At 48.5% G+C, this 13,036-nt stretch overlaps 1 protein-coding gene across 1 annotated transcript in view; it reads left to right on the forward strand.

Moving 5' to 3' along the window:
* Positions 1-13,036, forward strand: part of BCOR (BCL6 corepressor) — a 173,474-nt gene that overhangs the window by 79,874 nt on the left and 80,564 nt on the right. The window lies entirely within an intron of this gene.

Here is a 13,036-nt window from a genome sequence, read left to right on the forward strand (position 1 = left end):
TTAGAGGAGTCTTTTTTAGATAGGGCCTTCATTTCTGTCCTGATTATCTCCCTCAGGCTTGTGGTGAAGTCTGGTGTTTCTTCCGCCACCTGTATGGACGGGGAAGAGTGTAAGGGCCTGTCAATCTACCCCTAGGGTACCGTCCCCATCCAACCCCTACCGTTTGTCGCACGCAAGGCTGACACAACTTTTTAGGGTGGCCGTCTGGCAAAGGACAATTACAGAGGGCACATTCCCTGTGCTTCTGCTTCCCCGTAGCTTTCCTTGCCTGCGAAAGAATGAAATAAAACACTGCATAAGGGTACATTCACGGAGATCTCTTACCCATGCAGACGAGGCAGGTACCGGGTCACGGAGGGAGGCAGGAGGGTCCTTTAGCCTGGAGGAACTTCTGTGGCTTTGTTCGCCCGTCCGTTTCTTCTTCTGCTGGCCACTCGCATGTAAATTCGCTGTGGCCTGTTTTTCTGGGCGCTCCTGCGCCTCGTCCTGCTGCTCTGTGGGGGCTTCTGTCGAATCCATTGCTGGGCCTTCAGAAGCACCCCAGCAGCGTCACCTCCTGCTTTTAAAGCCTCCCACAGTGTCCGGGTTAGCAGGGCTCTGGCGCGGCACCTCCCCCCGGGTCCTCCCCCCCCCCGCGACTCCCCCCCCTCCACATGCCCCGTCTCTCCCCCCGCCCCCCCCGGGGCCGCGGGCCGCCCCAGACCGCCGAGCACCGGCGGCGCATCCCGGAAAGCCGGCCGGCACCCGACTTCCGGTTTCGGCGTTCCCGGCCCCGCCCCTTCCGCTGCGTCACTTCCGCCGCGCGATCAAGGCCGCGGGAGCGCGCGGAAAGGAGCCGGAACGGCGCCCCCGGCTCCGGAATGCCCGCCGCCCCCACATGCGCCGACCACCAGCCCCCGGCAAGAGAGGGAGAGAGAGAGAGAGGAGCAAGCGGAGACCGGGTGAATGCAACAGGAGGGGTTCCAGGGGTCATACTTACCTTGTGCCGGCCCTATGGAGACGGCTGTCCACCGGACCCTCTGCTCCGCCTGCTCCAACCACTGTCGTGGTGACCTACCCGGCCCCACCGTGGCGCATCCAGGGACCCGAGCTTGACCGAGGTAGGAGACCCCCCCGCTACCTGGGTCGGTCAGCCGGCCTGGGAATCCCTCGACGACTCCATGATGGACCATCTGTAGGAAGTCCCGTCCTATAGGAACAGGAAACCAACTGATGCGTGGGAGAGGTGCCGCCCTTTTGTATCTGTAGGTTTCCTGTTCCTGAAGGGCGGATCCCCTCTCTCAGGTGGTGCTGTCATGGACGACCGATAAAAGCCTTCTTACCTAGTCATGCCAGAGCCGGTATGTCACTCTCCACATGGCGAATAAGCCTTCTTACCTAGTCATGCCAGAGCCGGTATGTCACTCTCCACATGGCGAATAAGCCTTCTTACCTAGGCATGCCAGAGCCGGTATGTCACGCTCCACATGGCGAATAAGCCTTCTTACCTAGGCATGCCAGAGCCGGTATGTCACTCTCCACATGGCGAATGAGCTTTCTTACCTAGTCATGCCAGAGCCGGTATGTCACTCTCCACATGGCGAATAAGCCTTCTTACCTAGTCATGCCAGAGCCAATATGTCACTCTACACAAGGAGAAACCTTACCCCTTAGGCATGCCAGAGCTGGTATGTCACTCTCCACATGGTGAATAAGCTTTCTTACCTAGGCATGCCAGAGCCGGTATGTCACTCTCCACATGGCGAATAAGCCTTCTTACCTAGGCATGCCAGAGCCGGTATGTCACTCTCCACATGGCGAATAAGCCTTCTTACCTAGGCATGCCAGAGCCGGTATGTCACTCTCCACATGGCGAATAAGCTTTCTTACCTAGGCATGCCAGAGCCGGTATGTCACTCTACACAAGGAGAAACCTTACCCCTTAGGCATGCCAGAGCCGGTATGTCACTCTCCACATGGTGAATAAGCTTTCTTACCTAGGCATGCCAGAGCCGGTATGTCACTCTCCACATGGCGAATAAGCTTTCTTACCTAGTCATGCCAGAGCCGGTATGTCACTCTCCACATGGCGAATAAGCCTTCTTACCTAGTCATGCCAGAGCCGGTATGTCACGCTCCACATGGTGAATAAGCCTTCTTACCTAGTCATGCCAGAGCCGGTATGTCACTCTCCACATGGCGAATAAGCCTTCTTACCTAGGCATGCCAGAGCCGGTATGTCACTCTCCACATGGCGAGTGAGCTTTCTTACCTAGTCATGCCAGAGCCGGTATGTCACTCTCCACATGGCGAATAAGCCTTCTTACCTAGTCATGCCAGAGCCAATATGTCACTCTACACAAGGAGAAACCTTACCCCTTAGGCATGCCAGAGCTGGTATGTCACTCTCCACATGGTGAATAAGCTTTCTTACCTAGGCATGCCAGAGCTGGTATGTCACTCTCCACATGGCGAATAAGCCTTCTTACCTAGGCATGCCAGAGCCGGTATGTCACTCTCCACATGGCGAATGAGCTTTCTTACCTAGTCATGCCAGAGCCGGTATGTCACTCTCCACATGGCGAATAAGCCTTCTTACCTAGTCATGCCAGAGCCGGTATGTCACTCTCCACATGGCGAATAAGCCTTCTTACCTAGTCATGCCAGAGCCGGTATGTCACTCTCCACATGGCGAATAAGCTTTCTTACCTAGGCATACCAGAGCCGGTATGTCACTCTCCACATGGCGAATAAGCCTTCTTACCTAGTCATGCCAGCCGGTATGTCACTCTCCACATGGCGAATAAGCTTTCTTACCTAGTCATGCCAGAGCCGGTATGTCACGCTCCACATGGCGAATAAGCCTTCTTACCTAGTCATGCCAGCCGGTATGTCACTCTCCACATGGCGAATAAGCTTTCTTACCTAGGCATGCCAGAGCCGGTATGTCACTCTCCACATGGCGAATAAGCTTTCTTACCTAGGCATACCAGAGCCGGTATGTCACTCTCCACATGGCGAATAAGCCTTCTTACCTAGTCATGCCAGCCGGTATGTCACTCTCCACATGGCGAATAAGCTTTCTTACCTAGTCATGCCAGAGCCGGTATGTCACGCTCCACATGGCGAATAAGCCTTCTTACCTAGTCATGCCAGCCGGTATGTCACTCTCCACATGGCGAATAAGCTTTCTTACCTAGGCATGCCAGAGCTGGTATGTCACTCTCCACATGGCGAATAAGCTTTCTTACCTAGGCATGCCAGAGCCGGTATGTCACTCTCCACATGGCGAATAAGCTTTCTTACCTAGGCATGCCAGAGCCGGTATGTCACTCTCCACATGGCGAATAAGCTTTCTTACCTAGGCATGCCAGCCGGTATGTCACTCTCCACATGGCGAATAAGCTTTCTTACCTAGGCATGCCAGAGCCAATATGTCACTCTACACAAGGAGAAACCTTACCCCTTAGGCATGCCAGAGCTGGTATGTCACTCTCCACATGGTGAATAAGCTTTCTTACCTAGGCATTCCAGAGCTGGTATGTCACTCTCCACATGGCGAATAAGCCTTCTTACCTAGGCATGCCAGAGCCGGTATGTCACTCTACACAAGGGGAAACCTTACCCCTTAGGCCTGTTTCACACTTCAGTTTTTTTGTGTCAGTTAAAATCCACCAAAATGGCGGAAAGCGGATCCGTTGGTAACTGATGTGAACGGATGGCACCGGACCGTTTTTTTTGACAGGTCTGTTCAATGAAGAACTTTAAAGGAACCGCAGCCCAAGAGAGAGAGAATTTTTCTGTCCGCCGGAAAGGATTTCAGGGTTAAATTTCCGGCTGACTTCCTTTCTCCGGGCATGCGCACTGTAAAATGCGGATCCTGCAGCAAAAAAAAGTTACATGGTCCGTCCAGGCATGTCGGCGGACGGAAAAAATTTGGCGGATCAGCAAAAAAATCCGCCGGTAATGCAACTCAATGGGGAAAAAAACGGATCCGCCAAAAAAAATGGCAAATCCGTTTTTTTTTGTTTTTTTTTAAAAGGCGGATTTTGACTGATGGTCAAAAACGGAAGTGTGAAACAGGCCTTAGGCCCCAGCGACCACACTGGGACCCATTATAGGCAGTGTGCTTGTGCATATGGGCAATTTTCCACATGAACCGGTGGTCTGCGTCAGAAATCTCTCCACGTATTATTCTGTTCCCACCAGAACAATGTGCTTACAATGGAAGGTGGCCTCGGCACCCGTCTGCAGTCTGCGGACGGGACTGGCCCGTCTTTCAGCATGTACAGGTTTCTTGCGAGCTCTCGCCCCGCCAGGCTCCTGCGGCCTGTATATATAGGTGCGTGGCTCGTCTGTGGCAGTGAGGAGACTTGTTCTCTCACAGGCAGTGTGTGTGTCTAATTCCGTGCATGTGTTTGTGTGTGGGTTTTCCCTTTTAACTTCAAGTTTCCTGTCGGCTGAAATGAGAAGGGAGACGACGGAGCGTGTGGGGGAGGGAGCAGCCAAGTGCCGGGAAGCGCCGTCTCCCACGTCCTCCTGTCAGTGAGGAGCGCCTCACATGCACCGCGCTCTCCGTGGATGCGACAATGTCCGGCAGCGATTTTACTTTGTTTAGTAATCTAGAGAATAGACAAGTGCCATAATTAACATAGCAAACTGTATGTGGTCTTGGAAATTTTAGTAATTGCTGATGTAGAAAAGCAAAATGCCATACGGAGGACAATACAGGTGAAAAATCAGCTTTTTTTTTCCTGGATGAAATGTAGCTTTTTTTTATATATATACACTCGTGAACTTAGACGAAGATAAAAGAGTAATCTAGCCAATAATGTTCCCATTATTCTCATTGCAACGTCCGTAATAACAAAGGTATATGCTGTATACTGCTCTCCTCGTGATGGTATACGGTCAGATTCCTGGCCCACCCGAGAGGCATGCAGATATACCCCAGGCTGTCTCTGTGGAAGTGTATGAGGAATATGGCGGGTGGGACCTGATATTTCTGACTTACATTGTGAGGGTGGAGGTAACCTCACGGTCACAGCATGCGCTTATGTGGTTTATAAAGCAAATAGGTGCAGTATTCAGATTTGCTGGCCTATTTTGCAGGTAAACAGTGGGTTTAATTGCACAGCCATTAACAGATCTGAGCAGTTTGCGTCCTATACATGTAAACTCACCATTTGGAAAGCGACACCTCCAAGCGTGCAGTCATAAATAGGAGACATGATGTACACCCCATACATACAGTGGGCACAAGCCTCACACACCAGCTGTGCCACACATGCCAGCTGAACTCAGTTCACATGGTATCACTAGTCAGGCACAGTTATCTGACTTGCCGAATTCTAATTTAGACATCTCCAGCTAAGATCAAGACCCATCCACCATCCCTTTTAGGCCATGCCCTCTAAGGCTAGGTTCACATAGCGTTAACCAGCCCTATCAACGCATAGCATTGACAGGCTGCGTTAACGCTATAGCATAACACGATATGCGTTATGCTATGACCGCTAGCGCTGATGAATCATCAGCACTAGCTGTGACGGAGCCTCAGACGCTGCAGGCCGCGTCCGAGACTCCGTCAGTGCTTAACGGCACATCGCGAACGTGTGCCGCTTTATGGCATACGTCACGATGCGCTAGTTAATGGGAGGCTATGGCAGCGTTAACGGACTGCGTTACACCACGGTGTAACGCAGTCCATTAAACGGACTGCCATAGCGCAGTGGGAACCTGGCCTCATACCGTGGTATACTCTTTCACAACCAGTTAAACCACTTGCTTTCCAGATGACTTAGGGTGAGGGGTAAAGAAGACTGCTCATCTGCTGCACAGGGGCTGGGCCCATATGTGATGTTAAAAACAGCCCTGTAAGACAGGATCGCCTACTATCTCTGCAGCTTGCCAGCCTATGCATCCAAATAATAGTAAACTGGACAGTTTGTTAAGGTGTCTACTTTGCTATATGGATGCATACACAGACTGTGTGCTGTTCCTGCTGAGGACTCACTCCTGACTCCCTTGGGAATGTTCACACATAGTGTTTTGACAAGTGTATCAACATCAGATTTTCGGATTTTAAGGTGGATCCACGGCAAAATCCAAGCAAAATGACAGTATACACATGCTGTTAGGCTAGTTTCACATTAGCGTTTACGGCCACAGCGTCGGGCTGCGCACGGCCGCCGCTAAGCCCCGCCCCCTGCCGCACCTCCGCCGGTAGCTCCGCCTACGGACGCATGACGCTGCATACGTCCTGCGTCCCCTATCTTTAGCACTGGGGACGCAGGCCGTGCGCAGGTATGCATTTGGCAGCGCATGCGTCCTTTTGACGCTGCGCCGAGCGCACCAAACGCAACAGGTTGCAATTTGGTGCGCTCGGCACTGCGTCAAAAGGACGCATGCGCCGCCAAACACATACCTGCGCACGGCCTGCGTCCCCAGTGCTAAAGATAGGGGACGCAGGACGCATGCAGCGTCATGCGTCCGTAGGCGGAGCTACTGGCGGAGGCGCGGCAGGGGTGGGGCTTAGCGGCAGCAGTGCGCAGCCCGACGCTGCGGCCGTAAACGCTAATGTGAAACTAGCCTTACAGCTTCATTTTGTATGGCTAGCGATTCATACAGACTATGTGCACTGCATCCTGTCTCCAGTGTTATAAAAGGCACTTGGTAGGGGGAGCGCCCTGTTACAGGTTTTGCAATGGTGCCCAGAATCTTCAAGTTACCCTTCTGCTACCTTTCTCATTCAACAAAAGCCATCTTCAGATAGGATACACAAAGACTCTGCTGTATACATCATTTAGGATTAACTGAGACTCTGCTCTATACATCACATAGGATACATTGAAACTGCTTTATACATTACGTAGGATACACAGACTTTGCTATATACATCATACAAGATACACAGAAACTGCTGTATATTGCACATACAATATACTGAGACTCTGCTGCCCACATCACATAGGATACACTGACACTGCCGTATACATTATACAGGCTACACAGACTGCTGTATACATCACATAGGATACATTGAGACTCTGCTCTATACATAACATCGGATACTCGGATACTCTGCTGTAGACATTACACAAGATACACTGCTTCTCTGCAGTTTACAGCAGAGCACAGCACCTCTGTCACTAACCTTTTACTCCAATCACTGATGGTAAGAGCAATGTGATGAGACTCTGGCAACCTGCAATTTGTAGTCTACTTTAGCAAGAACAATATCAGAGGGAAAGAAGGAATCAAGAAGGCAGACAACCCTGATATGATTCTTCCAACTAAGACAAGTATACACAAAGCAGACACAAGAGGCTCTACATTATTCTTCAATTATAGCATATGATACACTACATTAAGAAATTACAACCATTGCTGGAGTGCTTCTTTAAATTTTCAGTTGAGGAATATTAGACTTAAAAGGCATCAATAAATTATTGTAGTATGCCGTCCAAATTTTGGCAATTTACTGTTGTGAACATGCCACTGCTTTGAAGGCTACAGCACTTCTCATCCCACTCCTGCAGGCACTGGACAATTAAAATTATTTAGAGACCATCCAATTAATATCTGTCCAGTGCGGTGTAAACTGGATTATGTTATAGATGAGTAGAGGTTTTGTGGATCACATGTAGTCTGGATGTAACAGTATGATGTACATGCCACTCCTTATGCCTGTGCTTTATGTGCAGATGTTCACACAGATGTAATTCAAATCTTTGCACCCATAAAATTATTAGATATTTCCTTTTCTCTTAGTAGAATGTAAATTCCTAGTTTGCCCGCACCCCTGATTTATATTCCCCCAATTCATCCTCCGTCTGGTGATTCATGTATTGCAGGCTTCCACACACCATGTACGGTATATTACATCTCTGCATCCCTCTTACGCTGTGTAATTATATGTCAATGAGACTGATGTATCGCCACTGCTGTTTTCTGTCACTGTTGCAACAGACTGACATACCCAGTTGCTGCATGTACAGCACATACCTCTATATATCATTAAAATCACATCATTACTGCTGTCTCCTTTCCCTTTGTCTCCTCTTGAAAGAGAGGAAATCTCTAGCAATGGCTGGCTAATGCAGCCACGGAGAGAAAGCGTTAAACCTAGTTAATGCAACTCTTTAGAGACTTTGCTCCAGGCCTGAATTGCTTGCATAATTACCTGAAATGCACATTACTGCCAGACCTGCCCCCCACTGCATATAATTCTTCTCTGAGCTGTCTCCAGCAGCTGAAATCCCTCCACCCCCTTTCTCCAACGCGCTCTTGAAAATGGCGCAGACGCGTAAGAACTGGGAACATTTACAGACATTAATCCGTCGATAATAAAGGGGGTGTGGGGATTCCTCTCTAAGCCACAGTGAGAAGATAGGAAAAGTTCACTGTGAGCTCTGTGATGATTAGACAGGCCTATAAGTTCTCCCGGCCAGACTCGCTTATTATCGTATGTTTCACTGTAGAGGATCAAAGTTTGCAGGTTATTGACTCTGTTGGGCAAGACTTGGCCTCATGAGGGTTCTAGAAATCTTTGTATTTTGTAGTTTGTTTAAGCGTTATAGTTAAAAAAAAAATACATTGACAATTACTCTAATGTGTAATCTAAGTAAAATCAAAATATTTTCTGCATTTTCCTTGCAGAGAAATCTGATCAATCTTTAAAGTGTTGTCCAACACTTTTAGCTTAAAAAACAAGCCCTTGGTTGTCTGAAAATAAAACATCATATATTCACCTTCCGGGCCCTCATACTTCAGTACCACTCTGTGTCCCTGACCAATTTCTTTGCTTCCTTTTCTATCTGAGGGCATCATGCAGCCAATCATTGGCCAAAGTGATCATGTGGTGCTCACCGCCGGAAGAGGAAACAATTAGACAAACGAGGTGAACACGGGCAGCAGTACCGAAAAACAGTGGTGGAATGGTTGATCACTGCTTACTAAGAAGTATAGGCTGTAAAACATGATTACTTTTTCTTAGGCAGACCTGTAGCATAACCACTCATCCACCTAGCAATCAGAACTGACCACATGGTCTAAGCCAGAGGTCACCAACCTTTCTCACCTCAAAAGCCACATTCAGCTATGAAAGAGGGTTGCGAGCTACATCCAGCTCCTGGCCCACTCAAGTATTGACACCCAGAGCCCCGTATTACCGCTATAATGGCTTTTCCACTGAAATCACACCAAGGCAGTATGCCAAACTCCAAGGTTTCCTAACTTGCCCCCAGATCCGCTCTTCTGTATAAGGCTACACATAAAAGTCACCATCTAGAGATCTACTCTTAGCTGTTTTCTACATCTGGTGCTACTGCACCAAGCTGACAGACAACCGCACATTACGGGCCCGCGAGCCACATGTGTCTCTGGGGCTACAAGTTGGGGACCCCTGGTCTAAGCTTTATTGATGCGCCTCTGTGCCTGGATACAAAAGGGGGTTATGAAACTCCAAAGAGCACCGAGACCCTTTCGTTTATTATGATTACAGCGTGTTGCAGGTTTTGGACACCCACCAATTACACATTGACTGTCAATTTATCTTTTGGACTTTGGATGTGAATATTCATTAATCAAATCCCATTTCCCTAACTATAATCAGTGAGGCCAGGGTAAGATAAATTCGCATTACTTCCAACATACACTACAAGCCATTTCATGTAGTCATACAATAGAGTAGAATGACCGACGCCAACCTAATAACGTGACACCTGGAACATGTGGCCGAATCCTACGACTCGGGTAAGGCTGGGTTCACCCACTGACTCCATTGGGGTCTGTTAGCTTTCTATCACGGTGTCTCACATTTTCCCTTATGCATGCTAAAATATTTTGTCTGGTGGAATCTCCAATGTGAACATAGCCTAACTGTCCAGGTTTTGTCTAAATACCAAAATGAGAAAACATGAGTGTCTGTTCTTCAGCCTAATATAGGTGTGATCCTTCGCCCCTTTGTATGAGTGACCTGACATTGTTGTCTTGGAGGCTGGCTAGTCTTCAGTTAACCCATTGTGTATTTCCTGTGAAGAGAATGGAAATAGCTGGTCAGTTTCCTGCTTGTTGTGTTGGGGATTAGAGTCTGGGATAAGTGAAGTAGCAGACGTCTTGTGTTAACACCTGCAGTGCCCGATAAGAGCGCACCCAATGTAAGACGTGCTGCGCCATACCGGACAGTCATAACTAGAGACTGGCATCTTGGCCCTGGGCAGGAGGAGGCTGGTCAGACCACCCAGGCAGAGGAGCAGTGCTTATATGTACAGCTGCCATGGCTTCTCCTCGGCGCACAGTGCACCCTACAAGCTGCCGCCTCCTCACACATCTTCTTACCTTTCATTGTATTCTGAAATACACAGTGACCTTCTGTATAATACATGCTGCAGAGCCGACATTTCATGCCATGGTGCTGTACCGCTCCATGACTGCAGGGTTACCCCCACTATTCACGACAAGCTACTATATTGTCAAGTGCAATGTGGAGTCTGTTGTTAGTAGTATACACAGCTAGAATTGTCTTTTTTTTACAGCTGCTAACGTTGTGGAGGGGATGAATTGTGGCACATAGATCAATGTGTAATTAGTTAAAAAACAAAGCACATTACAATAGGCTACTTGCCCCTTTTATCTAGCGACGTTTAGGCGTGTTACCATACATTATTACTATCACTGCGCCATAAAAAACTTGTAAGCATTAGAAAATCGGGACGCAAGCAAGTGATAAAACAGCAACTGATCTTACTGATTGTGCCATCCGGAAACCATCACTCGGCTCTGAGGATCAGCAAAAGATTGTCAGTTTAATGGCTAATGATATAATTACCTTAAAGGGGCTGATGGCCTATTTTTAAGATAGGTCATCAATATCAGATCGGTGGGGGTGCAACACCCGGCACACCCAGCGATCAGCTGTTCTCAGTGCCGGGCGAAAGTGATTGGTTGCAGAACAGACGTCCACAGCTCTTGGCAACAGTATAGTGGCTGCAGCGGGTATTTCAGATCCACCCCTATATTCCATGGAGTTGGGGCAGATGTGCAGTACTTGGCCACGACCACTATGATGGAGTTGAGCAGTTTAGATCCTCAACAGAGCACACTCGACCACCGCCACCACAAAGCATGGCTGATCAATGGGGGTGCAGTTGTCACACTCGCACCAATCTGATATTCATGGACTATCCTAAGTATAGGCCAAGCAATACTGAGTACCAGAAAAGCCATAGAAGTGTCCTGAGCAGTCTACCTTCCAAACCCAAGTTCTGTAAATATATTCACAATTTTATGTACTCGTCTAACCCTACATCCTCCAAATTTGGGCAACGTCACATATCAGTCCAGCACATTTTGGTGAAGTAAATAATTTGGCTGAGTTCATGAACGTGAGCTGACTTTTTGGATTCCATACGACTGTCCATTCGGTAACACTTTACACGAACACCACATTTGGGGTAAAATCACATTCCTAATGCAGTCTAATCACCCCCACCACCTGCAGCTAGTCAAAGGCTGCACAATTTTGAAGGTTTAACTTCAGCTGAGCAGAGTTTCAGTTGCATTGGAGGCTGAACAGCTCAATTTTACCCTTAGCGAGAGCCAGTTCATAGGGAACAAAAGACTCAGGAGCTGATTTATATCATTCATATAAGAGCGCTGAATCAAACTGCCTACTGGTTCTCAAAGGACTCACCTTTACAGTCCACCAGTTCCTACAGCTCCTCTTTTTGCGTCCCCGCTCCTATGCTTAAATGTTTACCCTTCGACATGGCCTAGGTTGAGCGGAAGCTGATACAAATTTTTTCAGATGCTTCATTGCCCCCACCGTGGTAGTAGCCAGCTACTTAATACCTCCGATGTATGCATAATATCCCCACCCCCACTACCACCCAAGATCAGCAGCACTCCAAGGGTTTTTTAGAGTAATACAATCCACACATCCTGGAGGTTGAATGAAGTGTCCTGGTCGCAGAATTCTCAACATCTATTTTAGAATCTGAAATGTCCGCTTTATGGAAGTCTTGATTCGGTGCCAGGCCACCCTCCCATCGCAGATAGTCACATACCAGAGCCAAAAAGGCAATAGGATTTTGGAATGTGGATCAGCAGCTTCACGAATACGATCAGCTACTGGTTCTTCTGATACCAGAAACTATATGGCAGCGTGAAATCTCCCTCTACCCATTACATTGCTCTTCATGTTTTCTGTTTCTTTGGATGTTACAATGCAGGCAGTGTCTGGGATTAATGTCTCCCATTGTACAGTGGTATCTCCATTCATTCCGCCTAGGCCTGTAGAGTTAAAAACTCCGAGTGCTGATCGTGAATCTCCACAGCCCTTATTGTGGGATCTCAGCCTTTTCCCGCACACGTCTCGGAACTCATCCAGGCTTTTAACAACGCGCATTCCCCCGGCTGGGAACAGCTTTGCAACAACAAGCTACGAAAACGCCTCTTTCAGGACAGATGGCAGACTATTTCCGTTCAATCATAGCCTGTTACGCTGCATCTACTCCGCTAGAATGCTGAATATTCTCCTGATTGTTCATCTGTCCTACAACCCTTTTTGCTGCCAGAGAGGCCTGCAGTGTATCGCTGGGTGACAATGCAGCCTTCACCCTAGAGCTGCAGCCAGGCTCTCCCCACACACCACATTACTGCTGGATAAAATAGGAAAAATACAAGACAGCATGGCCGATGTGCTGCGTTCCCATGCGCCAAAATGCTCAAATTAGAGGGGGCTTCTGGTGTGAAGTAAAGCGTAATCAGAAATGATGACGGTTGATAACATGATAATGATGACCCAGCAGGGCGCATGGCCGGAGGTCCAGCTTTGTGGACCAAGGCAGGAACAGGCGTGCCTAGATCATAGGGAGACGTAATTAGGGAATGTATGTGCCATGCACAAAACAGCAGGAAGGAGCTTTTCCAAATTACTCTCGGCAGCACAAGCCTGTTTACACGGGATTATGTGCTGTCGAGAACGAATTTTAGGTCTCCTTAAAAATCATTTCACCTCATGAGTGAGCGAGCGTTTTGCCCATTCACTGATGAT

Source organism: Dendrobates tinctorius, unplaced genomic scaffold (assembly GCF_039654945.1).
Source record: "Dendrobates tinctorius isolate UK_male_01 unplaced genomic scaffold, ASM3965494v1 ptg000016l, whole genome shotgun sequence".
In the NCBI taxonomy this organism is placed as follows: Eukaryota; Metazoa; Chordata; class Amphibia; order Anura; family Dendrobatidae; genus Dendrobates; species Dendrobates tinctorius.